The sequence below is a fragment of the Egretta garzetta genome, unplaced genomic scaffold, assembly GCF_000687185.1.
Source record: "Egretta garzetta isolate BGI_Z169 unplaced genomic scaffold, ASM68718v1 scaffold419, whole genome shotgun sequence".
NCBI lineage: Eukaryota > Metazoa > Chordata > Aves > Pelecaniformes > Ardeidae > Egretta > Egretta garzetta.
The window spans coordinates 275,475-298,708 of NW_009260777.1; the positions used below are offsets into that span (position 1 = coordinate 275,475).

At 38.4% G+C, this 23,234-nt stretch overlaps 1 protein-coding gene across 1 annotated transcript in view; it reads left to right on the top strand.

The window, feature by feature from the left end:
* The first annotated feature begins 12,922 nt into the window (after window positions 1–12,922).
* The window catches only part of PLCB4 (phospholipase C beta 4), a 194,689-nt gene continuing 184,377 nt past the window's right edge, over window positions 12,923–23,234 (top strand). The window contains exon 1 of the mRNA XM_035901740.1: window positions 12,923–12,984. The gene's annotated coding sequence lies outside the window, so the exon portion shown is untranslated. The remainder of the gene's footprint in view (window positions 12,985–23,234) is intronic.

A 23,234-nucleotide genomic window follows, 5' to 3' on the forward strand; every position in this document is an offset into this window, starting at 1 on the left:
CACAGATTTATTTTGTAAAACACAGAAGGTGAAAGCAATACTTACATGAGTAGCTGTGAATTGGCATGAAGTAGACTACTTCTTAAAAAAAAAAAAGCGAGTTTTATTGCTGGGGATGCTTTTTTGTAATGATCTTTGTGACACTTCAGTTTTTGAAAACTAAATCAACTGAATCAATCTGTCAAGAAATACATGCTCTGATTTATATGATTTAGTTATGCTCAGTTAAATAAACAGTGCCCTGTAATCTTCACTGGTCTCATTCTGCTTTCATTTCTAATTTATCCTTGAAATGACACTTCTTGCTTTAATTTAGTATAACCACCTCCCCTCTCCACAGTAGAACAACTGAAGATGAATATTGTGAAAACAAAAATATAATCGCAGATACAACCACGTACTTAGTATGTTAAAAACATCTATTGAATTGATCTGAAATTATGCAGAAAGATATACAGGTAGTTTTTCAGGTAATTTTGAATCATCAGATGATTGATACCATGAGTAGTTTTCCATGATTCAGGTGCTGAGCAATGTAGTGAATACTTTAAAGCTTTTGAAAACAGGAAAACAGATTTTTAAATTCACAGGTAGAAATGGCAGAGGGAATTATATTGGTGTGTTAACTGTTACATTATATGGTTTTAAGAAGTTTACTCCATCCCACTATAATTTAGTGTCAGAATGTTCTCTGTGTATTTTCCTGTAATTTTCATTCTCTCCTTTTTTTAATGGAATTGTCTTCTTTACAGAACACAATCTTAGTACAACAAAATCTAAGAGATTTTCCAGTCATGTAAAATTACATTAGTCTTTTTGTGGGCTTAGTTTTTGAATTATTTATTTTTCTATTCCCTTAATAAAGGCTGATGATAGCTAAAAGAATAATCCCTGCTTTTAGCAGCATTTAAATACTCATGAAGAGCTTTATGAGTAGTTTAAAATTTTAACCAAAACTTGCATTGCAAAGGTGTTGCTTTGCCTGGTTCAACTGAAAGATATGTGGAAGTATTTCTTCAAAGTATTAGAGGTAATGGTTGTCAGAGTAAGGTGTCAATTTTGTTAAGACCTAAAAAAATACATACCTAAAAGTTGTAAAATTGCAGATGTATGGTATTTGTTAGGTGAGGTACATCTCTTCCTTAAAAAGTAATTGGTAATTTAAATGATCAATTGCTTTTCTGGAAGTATTGCTTAATTTCGTAACCATTATATGGAATCCCTCAGTTACTAAGAAGCCAACTCATTATGTCAGTTAAAAGGTACGTGCTTCTATATATGTACTTATTTTTGCAGAAGTTGAAGAAAAGATAATACTTCCCAGTTAATTTTAAATCACGTAAAGGAATTCTTATTTAACGATGACTAAAAGTGGATGAATCTTTTTTTTTCCTTCTACCTCTTCATGCTATCATCACATCGTCTCAGGTTTTAGGAATAGAAGAATATTGTCTTAAAGGTTTTGGCAGGGTATGTTTTGCTTAGTTGAGTAGTCTTTGGTTCAGCTGGTAATCAGCACATCTCTTAATGACTGAAACATAATTTTAACGGAAGTTGGTTCTTCATGTTCAGCAATGTCTATTGACAAAGTGTGGGCATTACAAACATGTAACCTAAGTCACTGAGCCTCGTATTCAACTGAAAATCACTTTACACCTCATCTAAGGCACCTTTTGGAAGGTTGTTGCAATTTAGCTGTTCTCTCTTATTGTAATACTATTGTGACTGGGTTTATGCATCTGCAGTTTTATCAGGCAAGATTCACAGGCCAAAATTGTGTGTGTCCACTTACTGGTCTATTCCTCTCATTGTTAAAAGGGAAAATAATAATAGAAAAAATTACTGTGAGGAGTACATTGCTGGACATGTGGTTTGTTCTGCTCTCAGTGCAGCTCATTCTGAGCAAAGCCCATGAGATAAGGATTGGTGAGATGGTGTTTTTTGAAGAACTGATGAGAAGCAGGGTATAAAACTTTACTGTTTATTTCAGCCTTATCTCTCTTGTTGGGGCTTGATACAGTAAGTTGCTCTGTAGATTGTGTCTAGCTCTGTACTGCTAGCATTGCTTTCCCATTTGGGCCATGTTTTGGCCTTGCAAAAGTTAGAGCAAGTCACTTAATTTTTCCGTTCTTGTGGCTTCCCATCTTTAGAAAGAGGTTTTGTCGTTACCTTCCAATGTATTAGTAAAGCCAGGGTGACACTTGGCTGCAGAATATTTTGTCATCCTTTAGTAGTGGTTGACAGCCGGCTGAATATGAGCCAGCGGTGTGCCCAGGTGCCCAAGAAGGCCAACGGCATCCTGGCGTTTATAAGGAATAGTGTGGCCAGCAGGAGTAGGGAAGTGATCGTGCCCCTGTACTCAACACTGGTGAGGCTGCACCTTGAATACTGTGTTCAGTTTTGGGCCCCTCACCGCAGGAAAGATGTTGCGTTGCTGGAGCGTGTCCAGAGGAGAGCCACAAAGCTGGTGAGGGGTCTGGAGCACAAGTCTTACGAGGAGTGGCTGAGGGAGTTGGGGTTGTTTAGTCTGGAGAAGAGGAGGCTGTAGTGAGGTGGGGGTCAGCCTTTTCTCCCTGGTAATGGACGATAGGATGAGGAGAAATGGTCTGAAGCTTCACCAGGGCAGGTTTAGGTTAGACGTTAAGAAAAATTTCTTCACAGAAAGGGTTGTCAGGCTCTGGAATGGGCTGCCCAGCCAGGTGGTCAAGTCCCCATCCCTGGAGGTATTTAAAAGAAGGGTAGATAGGTGCTTAGGGACATAGTTTAGTGGTGGGATGGCAGTGTCAGGTTAACAGTTGGACTTGATGCTCTTAAAGGTCTTTTCCAACCTAAACAATTCTATGATTCTATAGTTGTTGATTATTCTTGTTTTGTACCAGTCTACTCATTGCCTCTAAAAAGTTACCAGTTGCTTAATAACACTTGGAAGCAAAACAGAAGACAGGGAGTGGAAGGGGAAAAAAAAGGCTATTCTATCCACTAGAGAGCTTCTGTTTTGTTTGCTTTTTTAATCATGAAATTTGACCTGACAAAAGGTAATGAGAATCTAAATAGCGTCAGGAGTTACTTGGCAGGAGGTATGCCACCTATGAGAAATAAAACTGACCTGAGTATAGCATGCTGCAATTGCATAAACCCAGCCCTTCAGAGCTTGAGGTGTGATTAAATCAGTCTGTAGGTTTTGCAGGTGAAATAACTTCATTTGGCTTCAGAACTGTTATTTGTCAGTATCCTATTGGCTATACATTCAAGGTGGTTCCAGTTATTCCTTCCAAAGTGGTGTATATCCACAAAGTTGTCTCAAGATGCAAACGTTTCTGACTGTAGCACTGGGCTGACAGGTACGTGTTAAAAATACTCTTTTTTCAGAAAAAAAAAAAAAGCCCTCTAGTTTGTGAGATCAGCTGCCAAACACTACACTTCTTAAGGATGGAGAGAAATTGCTGGGATTATAGATGACTGTATTGAGGCTGATATAATTTCTTCAAAATTAATTTTTACCTGTTTCAGTGGAGCAAGGAGTGGCTCTTAAGACACATTTGATCCTGCAGTAAGTATGATATTGTTACCGGTGTAGAATACATAATCTGTTGTGACACAGGAAGGATAGAGGCCCAGCCAGAAAGCTTGCTCTTTTCTGTTTGGTATTGCTTTGGTAATTCCCCTTTCCCCACTCCCCATATCTTTTGGGCATAGGCATATCTGGCTGTAGTGGACTTATTTCTTTGTTCTAAACCAGGACTTGGCTTAAATACAGTAAGACACACCCCCCCCATCACTCCCAGTGTTATGATTATGGTATTTTTTTCAATACCTATCTTAAATGTCATGATAATGCCTAACATGAAGGTTCTTTGTCTTGTGAACAAATGAGATACACAGCAGCTTTCAGCAGTGCACATCAGAGCAATGTACATACTTCCAGCTTAGCCCTTAAAGTATGAACTAAAGTACAGCACAATGTAAATGTCAATTCAGGAATGTTAGGTAGGTTTGGTATGATCCCTTAAGGATTCTTTCTTCATGTCCTAAATTGCAAGGTTTCTGGGGCAGGAACTATCCTTGCATTATTTATTTTATGGCATTTATTACGATACAGCCTCTTTTTTTTTTTTTTTTTTAACCTGATTGGTAACCATTTGCTGATACCTCGGATGAGATAATATGCTGCAACATGGTGTTTTTAATTAGTGTATATAGATATGCTATTTTATGCAAGTTAAAAAGAAAGGGCATCAGTGTTCAGTTTGGCATACTGAAGTGTCTAAAGGTATAAAGCAACTTTCAGAATGGTTATGACAGTTTTATGTCTTTTAATATTCTAATTGTTGAGCCTTTTTTTTTTTTTTTTTTTTTTTTTTTTAGCATGATAAAAGGGCTTTACAGAAGCCTGTAGTCTATGTGTTAGCAACAGGGGTTCTGGTAAATTACTTCATGACCTTGACATGGACATACTATACCAGGACAAACTCCCAGGAGTGTAGCTTAATGTATGGAGCAAGGTGTTGCTCATACTGCTTAGATTGACATGTCATGCAGTATTAGAGGCCATTGTTTTTAACACCTTTGTTAAGGAACAGATCCAGTTTTGATTTATAGCATTAGCAAAGTTCCATTCTTTTCAGTTCTAGAAGTATAGTCTGATATACGATATTTATCAAGCAGTCTTTTTTTTATATAATCTTTGACACCAGTCTTCCAGCAAAAATGTAAATGTGCTTCTTAGTGTTATTTCTAGGTTATGAGGATTCCCTGTGTAAACCTTTAAGTCAGAGCATAACCCAGGAGCGCTTTTGTTCATGGGAACTGTGTGGTCATAGTCTGAATCAGCAAAGCTTGCTTAAAGGGACACACTCAAGTCAAAACCATATATATGTATTAAAAAAATATTTTTTTTTTCAATGAACTGAAGTAGCTGCAGACATCAGGCCTACCACTGAACATCCCTGTCAGTTTAAAAACTTAATTTATGTGGGTTGTGTTGTTTCTGTTTCCTCCCTCTTTCTTTCAGTTCTATGAAAAGCAACAAAGAACAATCCCTGAACAAACTTGACTGCGTATTGGTGAGAAGAGAAATAGAAGAGACTGGGCAGAAATTGCAATCTAATATACAGAGCATAGATCTAGAAAGATGTTTCAGCTATGCTAAAAATTATTTGACACTTTGCAGTCTTGCAACACTCAGTGATCTACTAGTGGTTCTGGAATCTTTTTTTAAGCATTGTACATACTTGTTAAAAATGCTCCCTCCCTCAAAGAATTTGTAACACCAAGATAGGGGGAGCCTAGAGCTGAACGCTATTTTTGGTATATAGGCAACAGAATGTAAGCGTGAAATAATTCTAATTACATGTGGTAAAGATCAACCTAAAAATTCAAGCTGCATGTTTTAATAGTTTTTGGTCAAGTGGGACTTCAAAGTTATTGACTTGGCTTTTAAATGTAAATTTTTACATTGGGCAACGTAGCACAGACTAGCACTGGCTACCATCATGAGAGATTTGTTTCAGTAAAGCCTGTAGCATTGGGCCCAGGATGTTTGCACAATGAGGCTCTGTAAAGCTCTGTTACAGATGTCTAATGCTTTTATCTGTTTATTGGAGAAATAAAAAATTAAAATGGTGTCTCCCCTTTTTGTTTTGCTTGGGAGAACCTAGTGGACAGGAAATCTGCCTAGCCATAGCAGATTTTGCCCCAATAAATGACATCAGTTTTAAAAAAGAGGCATTGTAGTTGCAGCTTAATGTTTAAACTCGGTGTCAAAACGTTACGGCAGAATAATGCAAATTGATAATGCAAATGGTTTTCTTGGGTGGATTTCAACTCCTGTGCTGGTATCTGGTACGATGTATTTACTTTCTTGCTTTGAAATTCCATGCTATTTCCATCACAATAATGCCACTTTTAGCTAGCTGGTTGCAGCCAGATTCAGATAGTAATCAAAATTGTTTTGAAATGTATCTCTGTTTATTACAGTGTAAATTTTTCTTTACGTGTTTACTTTGAATGGGGTATGTGTTCTAGGTGGGTAGACGCAAAGTAAAAGCGTGTTTAAACCAGTTGTAATTTAATTTCAACTCTGTACGTTTTGTTGAGCCAAGAATAGCTGCTGGCATTTGGGCCTTGCAGTGTATTATGAAGTGACTACCAGTCAGATTCTCCTATGGAATTAAACAAATTGGAAAGTAGAGTGAGAAAGAGGAAGAGATATTTCTATGAATTAAATGTCTGTGGCCTGCGGTTTGCCATCCTCTGTTGCTTTGGTTGATAATGTCTGGTTGTGTAAACTTCTTCCCACCGCTTTCTTCTTGAACTTGAAGCAAAGCAGTTTTGTTGTGGTATAACATCTGCTAGCATAAAAATGGTTGTAAATATACTGCTGCATCTTCACTGTGCAGCCCAGTAGGAAGGAAAGAAAGGATGGAAGGGAGTGTTCTCTAGAAGCACAGATGGCTTTAGTAATTAATAATGTTTTGTAAAATAGTTTAAAAAAAAAAAGTATAGCTTAATATGACTGCCAAAAAAGGGACTGTATGAAAAATCTGAGCGCATCTATCTGGTCCATTTGGAAAAGTTTGCTTTTGTTAAACTTTCCTGGAGGAGCATACTTACAGCTCCGTACTTTCCTGTGTGTTACGGGACAAAGATTCGGATAAAATGGCATGCCCATTCTGTGTTATTTTGCACTGTGCAGTGTATAACCGATATGTAATTATCTCAGTAAATATTCAAGGAGAAAAATAATGCTTCTTAATCCCTTTCTCTTGCCGTTATGAAGGATTGGGATAATAAAAGCGTACATCAGAACATGCTGTGTTGGAGTTGCTGGACTACATTTCAAAACATGAATGACAAAAAAGAAGCTCCCAGTTTCTGGAACATGGAGCACATCCCAAAAAGAATAACAGAGATGCAGTAGGATTTTTGTGATTATGCTGAACTTTCCCTGGAGACCTTAGATGATTGCATTTAGTGATTTAAAGTGCTGGGCAACGGGTGGCTTGCTGGCCTGAAAGGAGTATCCATCCTCTGCCCATCTTCTCACCTGCTGCATGTTCCCAGTGCCTGCCCTGGCTGCACATTGGAGGCTGGGATTGCTCCTTCATTTCTGTTTTCTTTGGATATGGTGACACACCCCTAAACTTTACTGTTAGTTGGAGTGCAGATTTTTATGAAAATAATTAATTTCATTGGCCCAAGCAGAGTAAAAGCATTTACCCATAATTGAGCTGGATTCTTTGTGATGCCGTAAGTGAAGTCTTGGATTGTTAAATGCTTTCATCAGCAGTGAGTAATTTCATAGATTGAAAACCTCTTAAGCTGCAGTGCAATAATTTTGGTGCCAGATAATTACTATAGGTGACACTAAAAATAGAGTATTCTCCCCCCCCCTTTTTTCTTTCCTTACCCCTCCCTCCCCCCCAAAAAAATAAACAAACCCAAAAAAACAAACCCAAAACAACTCACTAAACAAAAACCCAACCCATATGAGCATCCTAAAACATAGGTAAAACTATTTGCGGGAACTTTAGAATAATATATAGTTATTACAGCCAAGATACCTTGAAATTCTGTGACTTAAATTCCAGATTGTGTTTCTTAGGCCTATTACATTTGCATACTGATGAGAGTTTGCGATACTGTTTTATATTGTGCAAATGCTGCTGTTGTTTATGGCTTGGCTTAAATTATGTGGTTTTATCATATAAATATAATTCGTTCACTGTAGGAAGAAGTCTGAAAGATTTTATTATTTACAAATAATTTCGGAGAGTGTACTTTATTATTGATTGATATGCTTTTTAAAGTATAAAGTATAATTTCTGGGCTTCATGTTATTTGGAGTCTCTGTGGAAACAGTCTGCGTGTTTCGGGTATTCAATGTGCTGAATCTTGCTGAGCAAACACAAGAAGTACTTTTACTTTTTGATTTAGCTATATGTACCCTGACCCTGAGTCAAGAACTCTCTTGACTCGTGACTGCATGGCCGGAGTCAGATGTAGGACTAGTACTTATGCGTGTATTGTGTGTGGCACTAGCAGCACGTTGTATACTTTCTTTGATTAATAAGTGTCTGACTTAATTCAGTGAAGCTAAATGCAACAGTCCTTAATAAAACCATGTGGTTTATGAATATGATTTCCATCACAGTATTCCTTTGGCACAAATGGATGAAATGTTGTCTGGGTTTTTTTTACTGTTTCTGAAGTTACTGACCAATAATTGTGTTTAACTGTGTATTTAGCTGGTTCTTTTGTGTGTATCTGTGAATCATACTGTCCAGTTTTTATTTACTTGGTAACAGCCATATGCCCTGTAGTCAGTGCCATCCAGTATCAGTGAAGAAAAGGTGCAGAGTTATCTGGTAACTGAAGAGGCTGCTGATCTTGTGGATTAGCATGTGAAATGTTCCAGAAAGATATGCCAGAGGCTCAAATTATGTAATGCTTTGAGCAGGAAGCCACCAAATTGTGATTAGAGTGTGTCACCAGCAACAGACTGATGTCCCTGGCAAGGCTCCACTCCAGGAAGGAGCTGAGGTTTCTCAAAGGCTTCACATGAGAATGAACAATCTGATAGCGTGGCCCTTGCTAGAACAGCTTGCCCCATTGAAGGCAGGACCTGGCAGCGCATAGGCCTGCTACTTGCTGTTAGGAGGCAGGGGGCTGACATAACGTTGTTTTGCTAAGTGTGGTTTCCTGTCCACAAGTGTGTACCAGCTGGCATCATCTTATCAAAGACCTAGCATTAGAATGAGTGATTTCCCCCCACCACCGCCCCTGGGTTTTTGGTTTTGTGTGTTGGTGGGGGTTTTTTTTTGGTGTGTTTGGTTTTTTTTTTCCCAGATCTTGAAAAAAAACTTACAAAGTAAGACAGGACCTTTTTAGAAACTACATGTCCACATTGCTATATAGGGAATTTAGATCTGCAAAATGTTAAAAATTGTGTGTCTAAAAATAATAAGCAGATAAACCATGGTTGATGTTCCTTTTTGGCACAAAATAAGTAAAGGTTTGGTAGGTGATGACTCTTTTGGAACAGGATATATTGATGGACTAAAATTGTCATGCTTAAATTAAGTTTCTATTGGTCTTTTCTAAACTGGGTGCTTGTACTTCACTTTTAATTAGAATGAGGCAAAAGGTCCTTACCGGAATTCTAAAGGCTTAGTCTCCTAGTGAGTAACACATGAAATGCTCTTTGTCTCTAGGCAAGTGACCATAGATGGGAAACAGTTACAGACTTCTAGGGACTGTGTTTGTGTTGTCAGGTCATTCTCCCTGATCATTTCAGCGAATGACAGGTGAAAAAGAAACTTCTATGTTAGGTCCCTGTTGATGAAAACTTGTTTTCTGCTTTTAAATAAAAAAAATTAAAAAATCTGCTGACAAGCCCAGAGTCTCAATGAAGGCTGTCCATCCTTTTAAAGGATCTTCATGATTTAGCTGAGGGTTTTGAAAACTTAAGTCCTTTCCTAGTAGGTTACTAGGGGGTTAAGTCACATGAAGAGAGAGAGGGAGGCAACCCTTATGGTATATTTAAGGTGCTAGGAAAGTTCAGATGACTAGTCAAGAAACAAGTCTTGCCTTACTGAACAGTAGTTAAGAAATCTGTCTTGTGGCCAGTGAATCTGATGCCTCAACATAGGTGTTCAGTTGCAACTGAGATCCTCTGGTGTCTATCTGGTTAGGTGTTCAGGAAGTGAGGAACATAAACTAATGATCCTCTGCAAAAAGTAGTTACCAAGGTACTTAAGACCAGCTTATTTACCTCTTAAAAAATTATTTGGTTTTTTTTTTTTTCTTTGGAATAGGAGAGAAATGCAAAATTGCAGGCTTTTGCTATTTTAGCCTTTACAACGAGCTGTGGAACAAAGGATAAACCTGTGGCTGCAGCTGTTCTCCATTTCCCCATCAGTAGTTAGGTTACTGTGAATTACAGATTGCTCAGTGTTTCTGCCTCTGTAACTGAGACTTGACTTTGGCTCTAAGTGTTTCCCTCAAAGAATTTACAGTCTTACTAAAAGATCCATTGGAGATTTTGAACACAAACAAGCTTCTGAAGAAATACTTAACTGGTGAAAAGAAAAAGATTTTTGGTATTTGCATAGCTAAAAAGAAACTGATTTTTTTTATTAATTTTATGAGATGGTACTCACCTGTTTACATGGAACATGAGAAATTTTAGAGCCCAATAGCAACTTTACCCAGAAAGCTGTAGATGATTAAAACCAGTTGAGAAACAGATACTGTTACGTGCATTAGGTACAGTATGATGCTACTGATTTCAGTGGAGCTGTGCTGAGTTTTACGCTAGTGTAAAAGTGTTGAAATTTGACCACAATCTGCAAGAGAACAAAAATATCTGAGGTGTGTGTATATCATTGCAGACTAATAGAGTAGCTTGTATGCTTGAAAATATATTTGTAATGTCTTTGTTTTTCCAACAGAAACATGTTTTGAATAGTGAGTTTATTTTAGCATTAAGTTGGCTTTAGTTGACCGCAGAGGTAAGTGTAAGGACACTTGTGTGTGCAGCTGTGAGGTGGTGGAGACCCAGTGATATTTTGTCATATTATTATGAGCTACTGAGGCCAGCCTGAAAGTGCACTAGCAAAATGAGAGAGTTTCAGGCATTAAAAACAAACAAACAAACAAAGGCACTGTGTAATCTTTCACTAGAAGTGTGTGCTGTCAATATTTAATGAGAACAAAATACCTAGCCATCATTATCTTAGAGTTGTGTGGTGGGCTGACCTTGGCTGGACGCCAGGTACCACCAAGCCACTCATTGCTCTCCTCCTCAGTAGGACAGGGCGGTGGGGAAGAAAATGAGATTGGGGAAAAAAAAAAAAACACCTCATGGGTCAAGATAAAGGCAGTTTAATAAAAAAGCAAAATGAAGGCTGTGCGTGGAAGCAAAAGGAAAACGAAGATTTTATTCTCTACTTCCCATCAATAAGTGATGTCCAGCCACTTCCCAGGAAGCAGGGCTTCAGTACGTGTAGCAGTTGCTCCAGAAGGCAAATGTAGTAACAAATGCACCCCACCCCCTCTCCTTTCTCTTAGCTTTTATTGCTGAGCGGATGTCATAGGGTCTGGAATATCCCTTTGGTCAGTTTGGGTCAGCTGTCCTGGCTATGTCCCCTCCCAAGGTCTTGCCCACCCCCAGCCTACTGGTGAGGGGGGGAAATGTTGGAGAGCCAGCCTTGGTGATGTGTGAGCAGGCTGGGCAGTAGCCAGAACACTGGTGGGTTATCAACCTCTTTCTAGCTACCGATACAAAGCACAGCACTATGAGTGCTGCTGTGGGGGAAAGTAACTCCATCTCAGCCAGACCCAATACCAGTTGCTATTTACGTTCTGGAAAAACTGTTTTCATGGAAGTTTTGGGCAACTTCGGGAGGATTCAACAGAACAGGGAACTGTTTTCTTTAACTGCTCGCATTGCTTTAATTGTGATTGCTGTGGTTCTTAGTCTCTCTAGTATACTACTTGGGGCATTTTATGCACAGTGAGTATTCAAGGCAAATGCTAGACCTACAACATGCTTTGGCCTCTCTTGGCCGAGACACTTGTTTTCTAGAACCTCTCTGTTTCTAATCTTGCTGAGGCTTTTTCTTCCCCCCCTTTCTCCTCTTCTGTACCTCATAAAATTTAAAAGGTATCAGGTCAGATTTAATCCTGCATATGCGCCTGGTGGATGCTCTCAATTTTAGGCTTCAATTTATTTTACTTTAAAGGAAAAAAGATGAAGCTTAATGAAAGAGAAAAATATGGCTTCTGTCCTAATGTACAGGAGCTCTTGATACAGATCCATTTGAAAGAGCTACAGTTAACTTCATCTTATTTTCAATGCTGAACATACTTGTTATTTTTTCTTTTAAAACATCTTCTCTTATAAGACATCAATTTCTAGTCTAAATTTGGATTTGACTTCATTTTTGAACACTTTTGTCCTTTTCATTCTGGTTTCTGTAAATCTGTTGTGCTCATGTCCATTTTAAGCTCTTGTACAAATGGCTTGGATATAGAAATCAATTGGTTTTGTGCATTTATGAAAGAGGGGGAAAAGTAACAACAACAAAGCAGTTGGTATTATTGATACAGGTGCAACTGGTGCAGGATCTGTACAAGCACTTCCTCAGAGGAAACTTGGGAAGAGGTCAGATTTTCCTTGAAGCACTCTACTTTAGATGCCCAAAGTATATAGCAGAAGATGAAAATACTTGAATGACACCAGGGGCTCTGCTGTGACCCTGTCGCTGCCCTTATGTCTGGAGCTGAGGGAACGGTGTGTATCCCTTTACCCACTTGTGCTGCCCAGGAGCACGGAAGCGGCAAATGCCCCTGTGCTGCCAAGCCCTTCCGCGCATAAATAGAAGGCGGAAGGATGGAAGAAGTGGGCATCAGTGAATTAGTTGACGCTTTCATCCTTCTAAAGTGTTGGCAAAAGCAATGGGGGAAGTATGTTTTAGCATTAATAATGATGGCGTAATATACTTTTTACCCAAAGCTGGGATGAGAAATAGACCTGACTAGATACCTCAGAATAAAAGACATTTTTTTTTTGTTCTGTTCCTGACACACTTGGTCATTCTTGGTCTTGTGTAGGGTTACTTACTGGTTCTAAATGCCTGGAAGAATGGATACCACATGTTAGTTTCATCTGCAGTCATGATGCTTTTGCTTAGATGACAAAGATGGAAGGGAATTTAAAAATAAAATGAATTTCAAACAAAACCTCACTGAGTGTGCAAGATCTATGCTTTCTATAGTGTATATATTCTGATCCATCAGGACAAATTATTTCTGGGGGAAAAAGAAGGGCTTGAAGTAGTTCACTGTGTTTTTATTAGGTAATTAAATACTTGTATGTACCATTTAAGGCTTTTCTTTTTTCTTTTTTTTTTTTTTTTTTAGGGAAAGGAAGACACTCCCTACAATGGAAATTTCTACAGAGTAATTTCTGATTTTCAGAAGGTATGTGCTTTTCTGTTCTTTTAACATTTTACTTTGTTTTTTTACTAGATTATTTACTTCAGGTTTAAAATATGGTTTAATGTTTCAATGCTGTGTTGTCCATGTTACTAGATAGTGAAATGTATTCTGAAAAAACAGTGGTTGGGGTTCATGAGAGGAGAGAAGTTATTCAAAATTTAGGTCATAACTCTTCAAATTCAGAGGATACTGCGCTCTGCTGAAAACCAGATACCCTGACACTGAGAGAAATGTGTGTGTGAGGATGATCAGTGACATAGACAGATGGGGGGATTCTAGGTCTTCAGTGGCCTCGTCTTTTTGTAGTAGCCTAACATTCTGTGAAGCACAGGTAATAAAACCCCCCTGCCCCAGGCCTGACTAAACTACAATGATAATGTGGAGCCGTTATTAAAACATCTGCAAAGGCAATTTAAGTGTTCTAGTCTCTGTGTGATTCCAGCAGATTCTTCTCACCTCCAATCTGTGGAAAACAATTTTCTTTTTAATACTTAGGGTTGGGTCACTTGCACACCAATTTACATTCACTTAATACATACTCCTAGTCTGAGTGTAGTTTTCTATATCCCAGTGGCATGAAGGATTCTTACCCTGTTGGCTTCTGCTGTGTGAAAGCTACTTCTCCAGAAGCAGCAAATCAGCACAAAATTCCACTTGCTTCAGCGTTCAAGCCTTATGCAGGCCCAAAAGAGCTGTTGAGGCAAATGCTAGTTTCTCAGTAATCCTGAGTGAGACCTCAACCTTGCCCTGTTGGGCGAGCCGTTCAGTTTAGCTTAAAATAAGTTCTTTGATGCCTGTCCTTACCGCATAGGAGCAGAGCACTGCAAGTAGAGTGTAGGACTTCATTCACTGTTCTTTCTACTGAATTTTTTGTAAATGACCATGATGAGATGGTGTATTTACTTTTTGTTGTTGTTCATATAAAAATGTATCTAAATTCACGTCAGAATTCTCTGATTTAATCTGAGATTATTTCTCCGATGATGACTCCGATTGCAGACAGATTTGCTGTAGAGGGATCTTTTGCAGGAAAATTTCAGTGCAGAAAGTCATCAACACCAAAGGGTATGGTTGCATTGGGCTTCTAGAATTTTAGAATTAGCAGTAACGGTACAATGGTTATAGGCAGTGCTTTACGTACTTATAACCTTGGCATTAGTCATTAAAATGCACTTCTGTTTCCCTTCTTTTTCACTTCTTCGTTGGTTTCCCCCTGTGCTGTACACCACAAGGATTTGGGAATTTGTTGTACTGTGACCTGGTGTTCTATTGCAATTGGTTTGTTTGTTTGTAACTGATAATTCTTCCAGGGGCACAAGTACAGTTTGCTAAAACAATTAAAAAAGAAACAAATTAAACATACATTGGCCAGAAATAGCTTTCTTGGAAAGTAGAAACCACTGTAAATATTTTCTTGGAGCAAAAGTCTGAAAATACAGATAGTGTTAACTCCTTATCCAGGTGTAAGCAGTAGAACTCTTACCAGAGATTTAGAATGAAATCACACAAGTAACAGAACTGCTGGGGTAATTGGTGCATTTGTTAAAATTGATAAAGTAGGGGATGAATCAGTTTACCTTGAGTAGCTATTGCATTCGAACATCTTGCATGCTTTCAAAATAAAACTCTACGTAATAAAGGGAAAAGCCACTATGTATGGAGTTAGTTGAAGAAAGTTACGGATGTTGCTTTTCATTTTCCACTCAGACCCATTTTTAACTATTTAAACATAGCATGCATAAGAATATGCCATAGATTTCACACAATATCTTGAAAGTCAAAGACTTCAAAACTTTTGGAACAAAAGAAAAGCAAATTCCAGAACTTCTGAATTTACATCAAGTAAATATGAAGAGAATTTGGCTCAATGAAACAAAAATAGCCCCAGGCAGTCACAACTGATACACAGTTTTATGGTCTGTGAGCAGCATACTGTCATTAATCCTAGTTACACAGAGGTTTTTTGGATAGCAAGCATGTTAAAACATCATCTTATTAAAGATTAAGTGACACCATCATGCATTATTGTCTGTTGCATGACAGTGTAATTCTAGATGATATTTCTTCAGGAGATGAGGTCAGCCAGTGTGCTCTTACAGGTTTATACTGTTTACATAGTGGTGGGAGGACAGGGGTGTGCCAATGGGAGATGTTGCCTTTACTGTAACACGTCATTACCTATAATCATGCTCACTTTAATGCCATCAGGAGCTGCAGGAACTTTGACCCCTTTCCTACTCTGAAAGAAATGGAGCTAGAGAGAGAACTAGCCAAAGATTTTTTTCTAATAAACTATGATTTCCAACACTGTGGGAAGGAAGGAGTGTTGAATCCCTGTCAAAGTCTATAATGTGAAGGTGGGTGTAATGTTCACTGGGCATTCCTGACTGGAATAATAACTAAAATAATGTACTGATCGTCAACAGTTATCTCTTTGATTGTGGTCATTGCTACTCTTTAGTTGATTTTTATGGAGGTGATACAAGATCCCTGTGGTATTTTTACAGGTTAGATTTGCAGGGGCTTTTGTATATTAAAGGGCAGAGTCAGATTATTTGACATGTACTTTTGATGAAATTACCTGTATTCTTGTGTGGGTACTCTTGGGCTGCTTTATCTCTCAGATGGGGAGCTAAGAGTAGCACTCACCCCAGCTTCATTATCAACCCCAAAGGTATTCTTAGTTATCACTGTATCTAGTGTTTAGTAAGAGCCAGTTATGTGCTGCCTGCGTTAATCCTATTTATGTGATTGTATATTTTTCCATTAAAAAAAAAAACCTTATATTTACATGGAAGATTTGAGGAAAGGCCTCAGTCTCTGATTTGGGTACAGCCCAGCCTTGTTGAAAGAAGTCTGCTAATAATTGTTTAGGATTTAGCAGCACACTGGAGCAGGCGCTATTTGACTGTTTATCCTGTCGGCAGGCAATAGTTACATCGGATTATGGTGAAGGAACACTAATATTTTTCTTAAACTGCTGTCTGACTCCCCCCCTGCTTTGAAAATGTTGAAGTACCTTCCTGACTGAATGAAGGTGAAGGGAGAAATGCAAATTAGAGCAATCACCAAAGATAAGTTGAACTGGAAAAGAAAGTATGGATTCCCACTACTAAAACGCTGCCCATTAATGTGGTTTAAAGATGTTATTGAGTAACTGGATCCTCAGCCTGGAATTTATGAGCACCTAATGGACTACTAGCTAGAATCACAAAAGGAGGGAAGGATTATTAGGAGCTAGTGTGTTAGGTATATTTATCTGTGTGTATGACTTCTGTTTCTCTTTACCCATTTCTGTATGTTCTGTATCTGTGCAGTCTGTATTTAGTTTTCATATTAAAAAAGTACTTTTCCAATTTATCTTTTATTGTTACATTAAGGATAGTATCAGGGTACTGGCAGATTCCTTCAGTGTAGCAGTTCTTATGGCATAAGTAATAAAACACACTTGAAGAGACATAATCTCAACTGTGTCCTTCCAGAGCATGTAAATAGTTTGTCCATCCTGCTGTATATTCCAGTTTGAAACCTGTTCATCAAGGGGTCTGTGTGCTCTCATGGACCTTGGCAGGGTGGGGGCAAAGGGCAGAGCAGCTGAACGCCTCAAGGTTGATAAAGGGTAGGAGTGAAATGATGTGACTTTGCCTTGTATTCAAGATGATCATTAACACTTAATCATACCATTGCTGAAATTTTCCCTTCTCTTTGAGATTACAAAATAGAAGGCTCACTACTGGCTCTTCTAAAACCTAGGTTCTTAAGAGTATTAAATCATAACAGAATATGTCTGCTGTGATCTTTATAGCTGAAGCAACTACTGTATTTGCTTTAACAGATGAGGGAGTGCTTGGTAGATTTGCATGACTAACTTGTTCACATTTCCGGGGCCTCCAAAATAGCGCCATATTGCCACAGACATCATCTTGTAGCTGTGAAAGTACTGCAAGTGCAAACACAAATACTGTTGGTGTGAGCTGTGCCACATTAACATGCCTGTAAGAATTATCTACTGTAATTTCTAATTTAACACTGCTTACTTGCTTTACTTGAAGATACCAAACCTCTGTGTATTCTTTCTGCTACAATCATAGGAATATTTTGTGCTTGTTTTCCTTACTTCAGTGTGGATTTACACTAACTCCATCGTCACACACACTCAGCATATGAGGATGGGTTTTAGTTCTAAGGTATTGGCTTCCTGGCCATTATATGGAGCATGGTAACTGTTCCCAAAATGGAAGTGACACTTCAAAGGGGAGAATGAAGAAGAGAAGTTGCCTTCTTGTTAGAGACAGTGCAATTTGCTCAGTTTGCTATTCTGAAAATTAAGAGGTTTTTAATCCTAGTTTTAGACTGTGTCTCCACAGTGTATCTTCTTACTGTCCCTGATAAGCACAGCAATTGAGGTATTTTGTGTGGGTATTTTCCACCTGAACTGCATTTTGCTCTGTAGCATCTCTTTTGGCCATGAATCCTACTACTGTTCTCTTAATCAGATCCATTGAATCCTATGGCCTATCTGGTTCTTTATGCATGTTATTTCTGGCTTCTGGAAATTGAGTTCCTTCAGGTCTAAAAAGTTGTCTGCTGTTCGTAAGCAACATGCATAGCTTACTTAGGTGGAGTATACACTGAATTTCCCTTCAGATGGACAATGTTTTCTTTATAAAAAGTTCTCTTATTCTTAGCACATTTCTAGGTCAGGAATGCTTAAAATATATTCTGTCATTAAAACTTGGAGTCAACACTATAAAACAAAAATAGAGAGGCAAAAGAGAAATAAATGAAGCTTACTGCATCCAGATGAAGCATTGTCTTCCAAACATTCCCTGCTGTTTGTGATCATGTATGCAGTCTTCATACTTTCCTTTGAAAGACTGTTCTGTTTAATTACAGCAAAATCCAGTGAGGGGTAGAGCTTTTTGGTGATAAAGATGAGCATGGAAGAAGCGTAAAGTGTATACTGGTGGAGGGCTCAGGCTGAAAAAGGTTGATGTTTCAGAGAGAAGGGAGAGCTCTGAGTACTAAAAGCAAGTGATGATAAAAGCATACAGATAATTTCTGGAAGTAGTTATTGTCCTAGTTGTCAGGTACCCTGTAGTTTCATGTACATTTAAACTGACACTTCTGATAAGAAAGTAGTCCCTAGTCTCACTCCCAGCCTCTAATTTCTTGTCCCTGGATGCTTGTTCACACAAGAAGCCTGGGTAAGTAGTGAATCAGGTAACTGATTTGGGTGAAAAGTAGTCCGGCTAAATAAAATTCTAAAAGGTTCTTTTTCAGTGGAATCTGTTCTCATTTGTGCTGGCAGAGCAGAAGTTAGTGGGGAAAGAATGAGTGACTAGTGGGCTTCTGAATAGGACTCCTGAGGCAGTAGTCTGGTAACCTTCAAATTGTTCATGTCTCTCTGAGATAAGAGCTGAATATACTCCATCATTTCCATGTTAGGTCTGTCTTAAACCATGCCTGAATCTTCAGACATTCTGATGCAGAAAAAGGGAGGAAACAAACCTTGGCTCCTGTATGTTTTGTTTGTTTATGATACCAGTTGTCTTGGGCTGAGAAAGTTTTGTTTTGTCTTGGTATTTCTTTAAGTGACTGCCTTGTAAAACTTTCCCCTTAAGATTTGTCTGCCACTCCCCAGGAAGGAAAGACTATTTGCTGTTTTTTTTGAAGAGGTATGGGAATGTTCTACAAGGAACTAAGCTATGGTGTTATTTTATTAAAAAAAATGTATTTCATCAGTACCCAAAGTTAGAACCTTGTTCTTTTAAAATGTGTAAAGCCCTGGTCTTGTATGCAAGGGTGGATAACGTGGGAAGGACTGGCCAGAGAACTGAGGCACAAAATGACAGCTCATACTATTAGGCTTTAATAAAACCTGAAGGAAGTGGAGTTTTTGCAAACCATTTTATTCTGTGCAGGCTCAGCTCACCAAGACATACTTGGTTCTCTGTAGTTCCCTTCTCCCCCCTTCATTTTTTTTTTTTCTTTTTTTTTTTTTTTCCTCCCTGGCTTGCTTTCTTCTTTTAGTGAATTAAACTTGGTCCAGGAAGAAACCAGAGCCCAAGAGTGTGCTCTAACCAGCAGGATTATATGTCTGGAAATGGAGAGGGTAGAGTAGAAAGGAGTGCAAGAAACTACTCCCTTTCTAGTTTTTCAACCTAAACTCAGATGGTGTGACTCAGTGTGAAAGCTGAAGGGTAGTGGTGGCAGAGGCAGAGATGGTGAGTGACATTCCCATGTTCCCAAGGGATTCCTTTGCAGGCAGGTCAGTGGGATTTTTGCCCCTGACTTCAGCTGAGGCCAAGCGTATGAAAAAGAGAAACGAAGAGTGAAAGAATAAACAGAACAATCTGGAAGGTATGGGGAGAGCTGCAAAATAAATGAAGCAAGACAGAAAAAGTGGGAAATGTAATAATAAAACTGTCAGATATAGGAAATACATATGTGGTGGGGAAGAAAGCAAGAGGTTGCGTGCACAGCTGAGTTTGGACAAAATGTTTTATTCATTTCTGACTCTTCTCCTGTTGAAACTATCTGCCAAGCCCTACTATTGATACACCAAGATTATTTGCCCAGTAGGTATTTTCTTTTAAACTGACATGTTTTCTTACACCACATGAATAGTGCATTCATCTTTAGCTCTTACTGTTTTCTGGTGAAGCCAAAAAGTACTAAATTACTACAAGAAAATGCATTGTATTTGGAAAGATTTTTTTTTTTTCTTTCCTTCCAGTATTTTCAGGTTCTCTAAACCGGAAAACTATGGAAAATTTCAGAGGGATGTTCTCTCTAATTAGATTTGTGGTCTGGTTTAGAGGAGGAATGCTTAATTGAGTATTTAAATAAACAGATTCTAATCAAAGGTAAAACTCCACATCATCCTGTGGCTTTCCCAGAACCTGCTTTTGTTCTAGTGTTCATATCTTATCTCTTGTAATTTTGTTGCTCTTAAAATGAGTACTGCATTAGAGAACAGGGAGTGTGTGTGTGTGAATGTTACGGAGTCTGCCCTATTGGCAGCTGTTTACCTAAACAAATCCTTTTTGATCGCAGTACCTGTGAAAACTGGAATCTGAGAAGGTGGCATGTGCTGTTCTGCATCAGAATGATTTCTTGCAGGAGATGGAAATATCTGTGGCAAATCAAATTTACATTCAAAACTTCATTTATAATTATTGTGGTTGTTATGATTTCCTCTTTCTCTGTGTACAGCCTCTTAATCTACTAAGTGTAAATTTTCCGAACTCGACAGGTTGCATAAGCCAGAAAAGTAGGAAATAACTCCCAAAAGAACTGCTGCCAGATCTCTGAAGCATGTATTGAGTTATTGGATCTGAAACACAATGTGTAAGCGTTGCTTTGCCAGGTTTTGAAAGTTACAGTATGTGGAGTGATGATACTGCTGTCTAGTTATTTTCTGTAAAACAAAGGGGAAAGACAGAGAAATATGGAATGTTGTTTATTGCTTAACAACATGCATTCCACTTTTCAGCTGTTTATATTTTTAACTGTTGTTTCTTCTTTTCAAAATTAATAAGACTTGTTAAACATTACAGTGAAAAGTAGAGAGTAAATCTACTTAGGTTTCATAACTGCACTTTTTGCCGTTTGATCTGTACCAGACTGAAAATCTGGATTGTAAACAAGATCATGATGAGATCTTTTGCAGTCTGGGTTAGCAGTTGGGAGCACATCTTTGGAGCTGCTGTAGATGTTACCAGTAATTCTTGTGCTGATACATAGACCGCTTTTTCAAGATCTGCAGAATCCTTTCTCATGCATTTGCACATTTGGAAGACTTTGGCCAGTTGCACTTGTTTTGCAGCGAGTGTTTTTATAAAAATGTCCTGATGATCAGTGTCTTCTCATACAAAGGAAGCAGTGCTTCACTTATTGTATTAAATCTGGTCTAGATGGTCAGATGTGTATATCCAGCTCCTGTTTGTGAGCAAGTGGGTTGCTCAGTCTGACAAAAATTTATTGTCTTTTCTTTTTTTTCCCTGCTGAGCTATATTTTAGCCTTGAGAAAGCAATCCTGGCTCCCCTTCTTTAGAGACCTTATGGGAGGAGAAAAGCCAGTTAACCTAGCTGTTTGAATATCTGTGGCTTGTATTTGGTTTGAATTCACCTAGGCTGAGCAGCTGACTTTATGAATTCAGTAGGTCCTTTCCAGCAAGATGGTCAGGCATGTCTGCCTCACATTAATACTCGGTTACTCTGTTCACGTTATTTCTGAACTTTCTTTTTGAAAACTAAGTAAATGAGTCTTCAAATTTTGCCTAGTAAAGTGTGGTTTTGCACATGTTGAACCTTACATGTAGTCCCCTAAGCCATTTAATTGTCTCTCTGAAAGGCAGATTAAATATTCTTTAATACTTGAGTTATAATAAGGGAAGTCTTTGGTTCAGGTGAATCAGAACTTGAGCTTCCTGAATTTGAAGCCGGTGCCCATCTTTCCTTTTAAAACAGTTCTGCCTGCATTAACTCTGGAGGGCTCATATCAAACATTGGCATGGTATTTGGCTGTGGCTGTGTTGGAACTAAGCAAGGTGAACTCTTTAATTGGACAGAATGTCTTTTATCAGACTGAATAACATGGTTTGTCTGGGGGGGGGGGGGAATAGAAAAACATGTCTGTGTTACTACACTTTTACAGCATCTGTAGATTAAAGTATTTTTGCATTCACTTTAATGTCCATTTCCTCTTACGAAGGTTTGCAAACTGGCAAGAGCATAAATGGGAATCACACCCTAAGAACTTACTTCAAAAATTATTATAACCACAGCAAACAGATTACAGCAAATGCCTTTTAAATACGAGGTAATATAGCTAAAGCAACACTGTACAGAATGGCTAATCAGTAAGAGCTGCAGCCTATTCTGTGATGTGAGAGCACATGGTTGTGTCCAAGTACTCCTTAATGGAGTTGAGTTTACTCTTCTACTCTCTAGCACAATTCTGCAGCCTACCAACTCTTATCTGTTCATCCAGTGGGATTCCAGGGAGAGCTTTAAAAAGCCAGGGCAGCCTGTGAAGAGACTGAATTTACCATGTCTCCTAAGACTGCATTCTATGCAAGTCTTCCCTGTTTCTGTGTGGTATGGTTTCACTGCTGTAAAAGATGTTTTGCTAACTAGATGCCTGAGGCTGGTGTTGCTCAAATGCACACCTACTATAGCATGTCAAATGTACACATGTAGAGCTGGGCACACTGGGTAGTTGAGGTTGTGTTGGTGAGAAGGTGGTTCTCTTCTCTGTCAAGTTAGCGTGTTCAGGAATTTTGTCTGGCTGAACCCTCTCTGCCTCTTCTTGGCGGTGCACAGTAGCTACTGAACCTTGGCAGCAGGTGACACAAGACAGCAGGTGACAGAAGAGCAGGAAATTATGCTATTGAATCTGCTACCTGTGTATTTGTGACCTCAGCAGAATGTACTGGAGTCAATATTATAAAACCAAAACACCTGCTGCTGTTTGACAGTTTGCTTATCCTTATATGTGATCTTTGCTGTGCTTTCCTCCCCCCGCCCCCCAATACTTGTGTTCAGAACACGAGGGGTTTGTTTCTGTATCTGAGTATTTTTGCTGGCACTTGATGTGACTTGATATAAACAATATGAACTTGAGTCAAGTGTTTAAATGTTAAAGCAGCTTCCCACATCTGTTGGTTTACTGCCAGGGAAAGGTGAACGTTCAGCATAAATGCTGTATTTAAACACTAATCAAACATTTATTATTGTTGAATGAATGACCTGACAAGGATGCAGTTGAACTAAAATGTACAGGTTATACTTCATGGAAGTGAAAAGCTTTATTAATATTTGAAGAATGGTTTTAATTAGTCTGACTGTTGGTAGGTGTGTTCATTTTCTCAATGTACATCCGGTATAGCGTTTTTCACCAACTTATAATTGGCAGTTTCCCATAGGAACTAATCATTATTGGTATTATAAAAGCACTTTGTATCTATCACATTTGGGAAATGAAAGTTTTGCAAAGGTCAGAATAAAGTGTGCCCCCAATTATGCTACTAACTCATACCACAAATGATCCACTGGAACGTTTAATAGCTTGATAGTCCTCTTTAGATTTTCTTAGAACGGAAAGAATTAATACTACATTTTGACACTTTACAGAAAGGTGAAAAAAGAAATCTTCCTTCTCTCCAGCTTTTGAAGTTTGTACCTGAATTATATTAATGACTTGAAGATCTTGAAATGTTGGGTAG